We start from the raw sequence: 11,649 nt of genomic DNA on the forward strand, positions 1-11,649 counted from the left end.
CTGAATGTATTCAACTGAAATGTGTCTTTCACATTTAACCCAACCCCTCTGAATCAGAGAGGTGCGGGGAAGGGGGGATAACTAGTCAGTTGTACAGCTGAATGTATTCAACTGAAATGTGTCTTTCACATTTAACCCAACCCCTCTGAATCATAGAGGTGCGGGGAAGGGGGGATACCTAGTCAATTGTACAACTGAATGTATTCAACTGAAATGTGTCTTTCACATTTATCCCAACCCCTCTGAATCAGAGAGGTGCAGGGGGCTGTCTGAATCGACATCCAAGTCCTTGGCACCCGGGGAACAGTGGGTTAACTGCTAGTGGTAGGAACAACACGTTGCATGGGCCTAGGGATTTTGTGAATGAAGGAGATTGAGTCATATCATCATCTTGAATCATTGATGGTGATAGTAAAAATATTCAGATTTAAACTGTGGCGGTTTATGAATGAAACACCTCAGGCCACAGAAGAACATTGAAATGTATTATTATGTTTACATGTTATTACCTTGTTGGTACTAGCCTAACATTCATGTCATAATTATAATTAATAGTTTGCATTTTGAGAATCATTGTTTACTGAATGAACATTCAGGTCATAGAGAAGGGATGTCTTCAGGTACAGCATGTGCCAGAGTACTTTTATTATCACTGTAAACTGCCAATGAGCCTTAGCATTAAAACTGTTTCAAATGCCAATAAAGCCCTTAACTTGAAATGACATTGAATTGACAGCCTAGAGAGAGATTGTATGAGTAAGCATCAATAGAGATTGTATCTGTGAGAGATGATAATCTGATTGTTGTTTTATGACCCTCTCCATCTGTCTCTCAAAAGTAAAGCTGTGAGAGAATCAGCAGAAATGGCATGACACATCACGACTCTCCCTCTGATGGTGATAGATTGAGTATGAGGGCCCTTTAAACAAAATCACTTTTACAGATGCACCATTGAGAGAATCCTGTCGGGCTGTATCACCGCCTGGTACTGCAACTGCACCGCCCGCATCCGCAGGGTGAAGTCAGTACAGGTGCATCAAAGCTGGGATCGAGAGACTGAAAAATAGCTTCTATCTCAAGGCCATCAGACTGTTAAATACCCATCACTAGCCAGCCTCCACCCAGTACCATGCCCTGAAACTAGTCACTGTCACTAGCCGGCTACCACCTGGTTACTCTACCCTGCACCTTAGAGGCTGCTGCCCTATGTACATAGACATGGAATCACTGGTCACTTTAATAATGTTTACATACAGTTTTACTATTTTCATATGTATATACTGCATTCTACTGTATTCTAATCAATGCTACTCTGACAATGCCTGTCCTAATATTCATATATTTCTTAATTCCATTATTTTACTTTTAGATTTGTATGTATTGTTGTGAATTGTTAGATACTACTGCACTGTTGGAGCTAGGAACACAAGCATTTAGCTACACCTGCAATAACATCGGCTAAATATGTGTATACGACCAATACAATTTGATTTGAACAATGAACACAACACAGGGAAAGGGGGAACAACAGACAATGAGAGCAAAATCAGTTATCTACACAATAAAGATTGGAAACTGCTAGGCAAAAAACACAAATACATTACTGGCAATTGAGCACTTATGACAAGTGTCATGCCAGTGAGTGAGTGAGAGAGAGAGAGAGAGAGAGAGAGAGAGAGAGAGAGAGGGAGAGAGAGAGAGGGAGAGAGAGAGAGAGAGAGAGAGAGAGAGAGAGAGAGAGAGAGAGAGAGAAATACACTTTTGGCCAGGCTTCCTTGGTGTACAGGTTTCTGGCTCAGGTGTTGGCTGCAGTCCCTAAATGCACTAAACACCTCTTCCCCCTCAGAAGGCTGAAAAGATTTGGCATGGGCCCCAGGTCCTCAAACAATTCTACAGCTGCACCATTGAGAGCACCTTGACTGGCTGCATCACCACTTGGTATGGCAACTGTTTGGCATCCGACCGCAAGGCACTACAGAGGGTAGTGCATACGGCCCAGTACATCACTGGGGTCTAGCTCTCTGGCATCCAGAACCTCTGTACCAGGTGGTGTCAGAGGGAAGGCCTTAAACATTGTCAAAGACTCCAGCCACCCAAGTTATAGACTGTTCTCTCTGCTACTGCACGACAAGCGGTACCGATGCACCATGTCTGGAACCAACAGGACCCTGAACAGCTTCTACCCAAAGCTATAAGACTGCTAAATAGTTAGTTAAATAGTTAACCATTCGCTACCCGGAATATCTGCATTGACCCTTTTTGCACAAATCTCTTTTGACTCATCACATACGCTGCTGTTACTGTTTATTTTTATTTGATTTATTTAACTTGCACATATCTACCTCAATTACCTCGTACCCCCCTGCACATCAAATCAAATCAAATGTATTTGTCACATACACATGGTTAGCAGATGTTAATGCAAGTGTAGCGAAATGCTTGTGCTTCTAGTTCCGACCGTGCAGTAATATCTAACAAGTAATATAACCTAACAATTTCACAACAACTACCTTATACACACAAGTGTAAAGGAATGAATACGAATATGTATATAAAAATATATGAATGAGTGATGCCCGAACGGCACAGGCAAGATGCAGTAGATGGTATGGAGTACAATATATACATATGAGATGAGTAATGTAGGGTATGTAAGCATTATATAAAGTGGCTAGTGATAAATCGATTTCATCAATGTTAGTGGTGGCTGTTTAACAGTCTGATGGCCTTGAGATAGAAGCTGTTTTTCAGTCTCTCGGTCCCCGCTTTGATGCACCTGTACTGACTTCGCCTTCTAGCGGGGTGAACAGGCAGTGGCTCGGGTGGTTGTTGTCCTTGATGATCTTTTTGGCCTTCCTGTGACATCGGGTGGTGTAGGTGTCCTGGAGGGCAGGTAGTTTGCCCCCGGTGATGTGTTGTGCAGACCTCACTACCCTCTGGAGAGCCTTACGGTTGTGGGCGGTGCAGTTTCCATACCAGGCGGTGAGACAGCCCGACAGGATGCTCTCGATTGTTTGGTTTGTGAGTGTTTTTGGTGACACGGATTCAGTACTGGTACTCCCTGTATAAGTGTATTTATTCCTTGTGTTATTATTGTTCTATTATTTCTACTATTTCTCTTTTCTTTCTCTATGCATTGTTGGGAAAGGCCCATAAGTAAGCATTTCACTGTTATTCTACACCTATTGTTTACAAAGCATGTGACAAATAACATTTGATTTGAAATGGCTATGGTGTACTTAGCAATGTGGCCCCCGTAGAGCATCATTAATGCAACCTCATGACTACCAAACCCTCTCAACAACCTGTACTGACTTAACACTGAAGCTCTCTCACAGAGCAGGGGTGTGATGGAGGGAGAGCGAGAGAACAAGCGAGACAGACAGACAGACAGACAGACAGACAGACAGACAGACAGACAGACAGACAGACAGACAGACAGACAGACAGACAGACAGACAGACAGACAGACAGACAGACAGACAGACAGACAGACAGACAGACAGACAGACAGACAGACAGACAGACAGACAGACAGACATGGATAGAGACAGACATGGATGGAGGGATAGGGGGGTTGAGGGAGAGAGTGGTGGAGAGGGAAGGGGAAAGACAGACAGAGGATATTGCATGATTCAGTATTCAACTAATTGACCATTAGAATAAATGACCATGAGTCTTCCTGTAATTTGTGATCGGCCAGTTCTGCGGAGCATCAACAAAAACAACAACAGTGGTGGCTGGCAGACCGCCACAGTAACAACAACACCATACGGACAGGCCGAGACCATGACTTCATTAACGGTCCTTAGTTGTCATTAGTTGCTAATGCCATGGTGATGAGTCTTGAGACCCTGGGCTGGGGACTGGTGGTGATGAGTGTTGAGTCCCTGGGATGGTGGTCTTGAGTGTTGAGTCCCTGGGCTGGGGGCTGGTGGTGATGAGTGTTGAGTCCCTGGGATGGTGGTGTTGAGTTTTGAGTCCCTGGGCTGGGGGCTGGTGGTGATGAGTGTTGAGTCCCTGGGATGGTGGTCTTGAGTGTTGAGTCCCTGGGCTGGGGGCTGGTGGTGATGAGTGTTGAGTCCCTGGGATGGTGGTGTTGAGTGGTGAGTCCCTGGGCTGGTGGTGTGAGTCCCTGGGCTGGGGGCTGGTGGTGGTGAGGGTTGAGCTCCAGTGCTAATTGCTAGTGGTTATGGGTGTGTATAGCTCCTGTCTCCTGAAGTTTGCGCTCGTTCACTACTTTCCACAAATCGAAAAGGCAAGTGTTAGTGGGGGTTTCCCCCATATCTCTCATACCAGTCATTTCCTTTCAAATCAATGAAGGGAAGTGAATAAGTGAGAACAATAGGATGGAGAGATAATTGGGACATAGCTGCCCATATGAGCTGCCCACTGAGACAGCTCTTACTGGGGACTTGTTTGCATTGTTGGCCCTAGACTGTACCCCCTAGTGTTGGAAAGGTCAGCTGAGTTTAGCAAACATCACTGCAAACATAGGCAGCAACATCGATTTGTTGACATCCTATTGATTAATTGAAGTCAAAACAAAGGAGCAGATTCACTCTCTATTTCTCTCTGGCTGCCAGTATTTCTCTCTTCCGTTTCTCTCTTCACTACTGATACCTCCTTCTCTTTCATCTGCTCATTCTCTCTCTCCTCTCTGTATTCTCTCTTCCTCTCCTCCACTTCTTCTCTCTCTCCTCTCTGTATTCTCTCTTCCTCTCCTCCACTTCTTCTCTCTCTCCTCTCTGTATTCTCTCTTCCTCTCCTCCACTTCTTCTCTCTCTCCTCTCTGTATTCTCTCTTCCTCTCCTCCACTTCTTCTCTCTCTCCTCTCTGTATTCTCTCTTCCTCTCCTCCACTTCTTCTCTCTCTCCTCTCTGTATTCTCTCTTCCTCTCCTCCACTTCTTCTCTCTCTCCTCTCTGTATTCTCTCTTCCTCTCCTCCACTTCTTCTCTCTCTCCTCTCCGTATTCTCTCTTCCTCTCCTCCACTTCTTCTCTCTCTCCTCTCTGTATTCTCTCTTCCTCTCCTCCACTTCTTCTCTCTCTCCTCTCCGTATTCTCTCTTCCTCTCCTCCACTTCTTCTCTCTCTCCTCTCTGTATTCTCTCTTCCTCTCCTCCACTTCTTCTCTCTCTCCTCTCTGTATTCTCTCTTCCTCTCCTCCACTTCTTCTCTCTCTCCTCTCCGTATTCTCTCTTCCTCTCCTCCACTTCTTCTCTCTCTCCTCTCTGTATTCTCTCTTCCTCTCCTCCACTTCTTCTCTCTCTCCTCTCCGTATTCTCTCTTCCTCTCCTCCACTTCTTCTCTCTCTCCTCTCTGTATTCTCTCTTCCTCTCCTCCACTTCTTCTCTCTCTCCTCTCTGTATTCTCTCTTCCTCTCCTCCACTTCTTCTCTCTCTCCTCTCTGTATTCTCTCTTCCTCTCCTCCACTTCTTCTCTCTCTCCTCTCTGTATTCTCTCTTCCTCTCCTCCACTTCTTCTCTCTCTCCTCTCTGTATTCTCTCTTCCTCTCCTCCACTTCTTCTCTCTCTCCTCTCTGTATTCTCTCTTCCTCTCCTCCACTTCTTCTCTCTCTCCTCTCCGTATTCTCTCTTCCTCTCCTCCACTTCTTCTCTCTCTCCTCTCTGTATTCTCTCTTCCTCTCCTCCACTTCTTCTCTCTCTCCTCTCCGTATTCTCTCTTCCTCTCCTCCACTTCTTCTCTCTCTCCTCTCTGTATTCTCTCTTCCTCTCCTCCACTTCTTCTCTCTCTCCTCTCTGTATTCTCTCTTCCTCTCCTCCACTTCTTCTCTCTCTCCTCTCTGTATTCTCTCTTCCTCTCCTCCACTTCTTCTCTCTCTCCTCTCTGTATTCTCTCTTCCTCTCCTCCACTTCTTCTCTCTCTCCTCTCTGTATTCTCTCTTCCTCTCCTCCACTTCTTCTCTCTCTCCTCTCTGTATTCTCTCTTCCTCTCCTCCACTTCTTCTCTCTCTCCTCTCTGTATTCTCTCTTCCTCTCCTCCACTTTTTCTCTCTCTCCTCTCTGTATTCTCTCTTCCTCTCCTCCACTTCTTCTCTCTCTCCTCTCTGTATTCTCTCTTCCTCTCCTCCACTTCTTCTCTCTCTCCTCTCTGTATTCTCTCTTCCTCTCCTCCACTTCTTCTCTCTCTCCTCTCTGTATTCTCTCTTCCTCTCCTCCACTTCTTCTCTCTCTCCTCTCCGTATTCTCTCTTCCTCTCCTCCACTTTTTTCTCTCTCTCCTCTCTGTATTCTCTCTTCCTCTCCTCCACTTCTTCTCTCTCTCCTCTCTGTATTCTCTCTTCCTCTCCTCCACTTCTTCTCTCTCTCCTCTCTGTATTCTCTCTTCCTCTCCTCCACTTCTTCTCTCTCTCCTCTCTGTATTCTCTCTTCCTCTCCTCCACTTCTTCTCTCTCTCCTCTCCGTATTCTCTCTTCCTCTCCTCCACTTCTTCTCTCTCTCCTCTCTGTATTCTCTCTTCCTCTCCTCCACTTCTTCTCTCTCTCCTCTCTGTATTCTCTCTTCCTCTCCTCCACTTCTTCTCTCTCTCCTCTCCGTATTCTCTCTTCCTCTCCTCCACTTCTTCTCTCTCTCCTCTCTGTATTCTCTCTTCCTCTCCTCCACTTCTTCTCTCTCTCCTCTCCGTATTCTCTCTTCCTCTCCTCCACTTCTTCTCTCTCTCCTCTCTGTATTCTCTCTTCCTCTCCTCCACTTCTTCTCTCTCTCCTCTCTGTATTCTCTCTTCCTCTCCTCCACTTCTTCTCTCTCTCCTCTCTGTATTCTCTCTTCCTCTCCTCCACTTCTTCTCTCTCTCCTCTCCGTATTCTCTCTTCCTCTCCTCCACTTCTTCTCTCTCTCCTCTCTGTATTCTCTCTTCCTCTCCTCCACTTCTTCTCTCTCTCCTCTCTGTATTCTCTCTTCCTCTCCTCCACTTCTTCTCTCTCTCCTCTCTGTATTCTCTCTTCCTCTCTCCTCCACTTCTTCTCTCTCTCCTCTCTGTATTCTCTCTTCCTCTCCTCCACTTCTTCTCTCTCTCCTCTCTGTATTCTCTCTTCCTCTCCTCCACTTCTTCTCTCTCCCCTCTCTGTATTCTCTCTTCCTCTCCTCCACTTCTTCTCTCTCTCCTCTCCGTATTCTCTCTTCCTCTCCTCCACTTCTTCTCTCTCTCCTCTCTGTATTCTCTCTTCCTCTCCTCCACTTCTTCTCTCTCTCCTCTCCGTATTCTCTCTTCCTCTCCTCCACTTCTTCTCTCTCTCCTCTCTGTATTCTCTCTTCCTCTCCTCCACTTCTTCTCTCTCTCCTCTCTGTATTCTCTCTTCCTCTCCTCCACTTCTTCTCTCTCTCCTCTCTGTATTCTCTCTTCCTCTCCTCCACTTCTTCTCTCTCTCCTCTCTGTATTCTCTCTTCCTCTCCTCCACTTCTTCTCTCTCTCCTCTCTGTATTCTCTCTTCCTCTCCTCCACTTCTTCTCTCTCTCTCCTCTCTGTATTCTCTCTTCCTCTCCTCCACGTTTTCTCTCTCTCCTCTCTGTATTCTCTCTTCCTCTCCTCCACTTCTTCTCTCTCTAATCTCTGTATTCTCTCTTCCTCTCCTCCACTTCTTCTCTCTCTCCTCTCTGTATTCTCTCTTCCTCTCCTCCACTTCTTCTCTCTCTCCTCTCTGTATTCTCTCTTCCTCTCCTCCACTTCTTCTCTCTCTCCTCTCCGTATTCTCTCTTCCTCTCCTCCACTTTTTCTCTCTCTCCTCTCTGTATTCTCTCTTCCTCTCCTCCACTTCTTCTCTCTCTCCTCTCTGTATTCTCTCTTCCTCTCCTCCACTTCTTCTCTCTCTCCTCTCTGTATTCTCTCTTCCTCTCCTCCACTTCTTCTCTCTCTCCTCTCTGTATTCTCTCTTCCTCTCCTCCACTTCTTCTCTCTCTCCTCTCTGTATTCTCTCTTCCTCTCCTCCACTTCTTCTCTCTCTCCTCTCCGTATTCTCTCTTCCTCTCCTCCACTTCTTCTCTCTCTCCTCTCTGTATTCTCTCTTCCTCTCCTCCACTTCTTCTCTCTCTCCTCTCTGTATTCTCTCTTCCTCTCCTCCACTTCTTCTCTCTCTCCTCTCTGTATTCTCTCTTCCTCTCCTCCACTTCTTCTCTCTCTCCTCTCCGTATTCTCTCTTCCTCTCCTCCACTTCTTCTCTCTCTCCTCTCTGTATTCTCTCTTCCTCTCCTCCACTTCTTCTCTCTCTCCTCTCTGTATTCTCTCTTCCTCTCCTCCACTTCTTCTCTCTCTCCTCTCTGTATTCTCTCTTCCTCTCCTCCACTTCTTCTCTCTCTCCTCTCTGTATTCTCTCTTCCTCTCCTCCACTTCTTCTCTCTCTCCTCTCTGTATTCTCTCTTCCTCTCCTCCACTTCTTCTCTCTCTCCTCTCTGTATTCTCTCTTCCTCTCCTCCACGTTTTCTCTCTCTCCTCTCTGTATTCTCTCTTCCTCTCCTCCACTTCTTCTCTCTCTAATCTCTGTATTCTCTCTTCCTCTCCTCCACTTCTTCTCTCTCTCCTCTCTGTATTCTCTCTTCCTCTCCTCCACTTCTTCTCTCTCTCCTCTCTGTATTCTCTCTTCCTCTCCTCCACTTCTTCTCTCTCTCCTCTCCGTATTCTCTCTTCCTCTCCTCCACTTTTTTCTCTCTCTCCTCTCTGTATTCTCTCTTCCTCTCCTCCACTTCTTCTCTCTCTCCTCTCTGTATTCTCTCTTCCTCTCCTCCACTTCTTCTCTCTCTCCTCTCTGTATTCTCTCTTCCTCTCCTCCACTTCTTCTCTCTCTCCTCTCTGTATTCTCTCTTCCTCTCCTCCACTTCTTCTCTCTCTCCTCTCTGTATTCTCTCTTCCTCTCCTCCACTTCTTCTCTCTCTCCTCTCTGTATTCTCTCTTCCTCTCCTCCACTTCTTCTCTCTCTCCTCTCCGTATTCTCTCTTCCTCTCCTCCACTTCTTCTCTCTCTCCTCTCTGTATTCTCTCTTCCTCTCCTCCACTTCTTCTCTCTCTCCTCTCTGTATTCTCTCTTCCTCTCCTCCACTTCTTCTCTCTCTCCTCTCTGTATTCTCTCTTCCTCTCCTCCACTTCTTCTCTCTCTCCTCTCTGTATTCTCTCTTCCTCTCCTCCACTTCTTCTCTCTCTCCTCTCTGTATTCTCTCTTCCTCTCCTCCACTTCTTCTCTCTCTCCTCTCTGTATTCTCTCTTCCTCTCCTCCACTTCTTCTCTCTCTCCTCTCCGTATTCTCTCTTCCTCTCCTCCACTTCTTCTCTCTCTCCTCTCTGTATTCTCTCTTCCTCTCCTCCACTTCTTCTCTCTCTCCTCTCTGTATTCTCTCTTCCTCTCCTCCACTTCTTCTCTCTCTCCTCTCCGTATTCTCTCTTCCTCTCCTCCACTTCTTCTCTCTCTCCTCTCTGTATTCTCTCTTCCTCTCCTCCACTTCTTCTCTCTCTCCTCTCTGTATTCTCTCTCTTCCTCTCCTCCACTTCTTCTCTCTCTCCTCTCCGTATTCTCTCTTCCTCTCCTCCACTTCTTCTCTCTCTCCTCTCTGTATTCTCTCTTCCTCTCCTCCACTTCTTCTCTCTCTCCTCTCCGTATTCTCTCTTCCTCTCCTCCACTTCTTCTCTCTCTCCTCTCTGTATTCTCTCTTCCTCTCCTCCACTTCTTCTCTCTCTCCTCTCTGTATTCTCTCTTCCTCTCCTCCACTTCTTCTCTCTCTCCTCTCTGTATTCTCTCTTCCTCTCCTCCACTTCTTCTCTCTCTCCTCTCTGTATTCTCTCTTCCTCTCCTCCACTTCTTCTCTCTCTCCTCTCTGTATTCTCTCTCTTCCTATCAAGGTATCAGGTTGATTTGGCCCGTCTCATGGTTCCGCCATCCTAATGAATCTGTGTTATATTTACCTTTACCCCGGCTGTTCTGTTTCTGTATCAGTGGAGAGCTTTTCCCTCCCTGTTTCTACTGTTGTAATGAAAGATTCACAAGTCTAAAATGTGCCGTTTTGTCACAGAAAACAATGCCACATATGTCTCAAGTTTTGAGGGAGCGTGCAATTGGCATGCTGACTGAAGGAATGTCCACCAGACCTGTTGCCAGAGAATTTATTGTTCATTTCTCTTCCATAAGTCGTTTTAGAAAATTGGGCAGTACTACCAACCAGCCTCAAACCGCAGACCACGTGTAACCATGACAACCCAGGACCTCCACATACGACATCTTCACCTGAGGGATCATCTGAGACCAGCCACCCAGACAGCTGATGAAACTGAGGAGTATTTCTGTCTGTAATAAAGACCTTTTTGTGGGGAAAAACTCATTCTGATTGGCTGGGCCTGGCTCCCAGGCCCACCCCTGGCTGTGCCCCTGCTCAGTTATGTAAAATCCATAGATTAGGATCCAATGAATTTCTTTCAATTGACTGATTTCCTTAAATTAACTATAAGTCAGTAAAATTGTTGAAATTGTTGCATATTGCATTTATATTTTTGTCCACTATATATTGTCCCTGGATCAACCAATCAGCAGGTACTAGCTTAGTTACTAAAGCAGGTGCTATTTTGTCCCAGATAGAACAATGTCAAATAAAATAAAAACAATCGTATGACACAGCACATTCTGAGGCCTCGGTTTGCTACTCACCAACTGCTTAGTCAGGATCTTCACAGAGCCACTGTCTTCACAGAGCCAGGGTCTTCACACAGTCCGGCCAGTGGACAAATAGACAGGCTTGACGAGTCTGGAGAGTAAAGTAGATTTTGAGTAGTATTGATATTCAGGACAGCCAGCTGAGAGTGAAGGAAGATATGTCCCAGAGCAGGAGATGTTTGGGAGGTTTTTGTTTACGGCCTAAAAGGTGTGTAATACAACATGTGTGTAGTTCTGTTTTTGAACATATCCCCGCTTCCTCGCAGGTCGCTGGGCAAACGTACAGTTATTCTGGGAGAGAGGGACAGGAATACACACCAATCATCTGGACTGACACTGGCATGCCAGGAGGGGATGGGGGGATTTAATGGTGACTGAAAGCCAGCTCACACACACACACACACACACACACACACACACACACACACACACACACACACACACACACACACACACACACACACACACACACACACACACACACACACACACACACACACACACACACACACACACACACACACACACACACACACACACACACACACACACACACACACACACACACACAACCCCCCTACAGTTGGTCAGAATGGCAAACGTGCCAGCTTAGCAACCTGGCACCTTGGCTGCTACTGCCCTCTCCCCACCCTACCCCACCCTACCCTGGCTCATATGAGAGAGTGTTGGATAGATAGGGGGGGTTGTGTACGGGAGTTCAGGGTGGGTGGTTGGTGGTGAGCCCTAACACTCCTCTGTCCTATTGGGAGAGTGGTCACAGTAACAACAGTGTCATCTGTAGAGACATCTGTTGCTGGCCCAGAGCCCTGTTAAACTCAGCTCACCTCTCCAGTACCAGGGGGGCCAGGCAATGACTGCAAACAACACCCCCTGCCCTGAGGCCTGGGGATACTGTTTTATTTATATAATACATTTTTTTATTATTGTCTTGTTACTTATTTACAAGAAGTATAACAGCATAATTGCATTAACTTGGTTCCAG

This window comes from Oncorhynchus tshawytscha, linkage group LG05, assembly GCF_018296145.1.
Source record: "Oncorhynchus tshawytscha isolate Ot180627B linkage group LG05, Otsh_v2.0, whole genome shotgun sequence".
Taxonomy (NCBI): domain Eukaryota; kingdom Metazoa; phylum Chordata; class Actinopteri; order Salmoniformes; family Salmonidae; genus Oncorhynchus; species Oncorhynchus tshawytscha.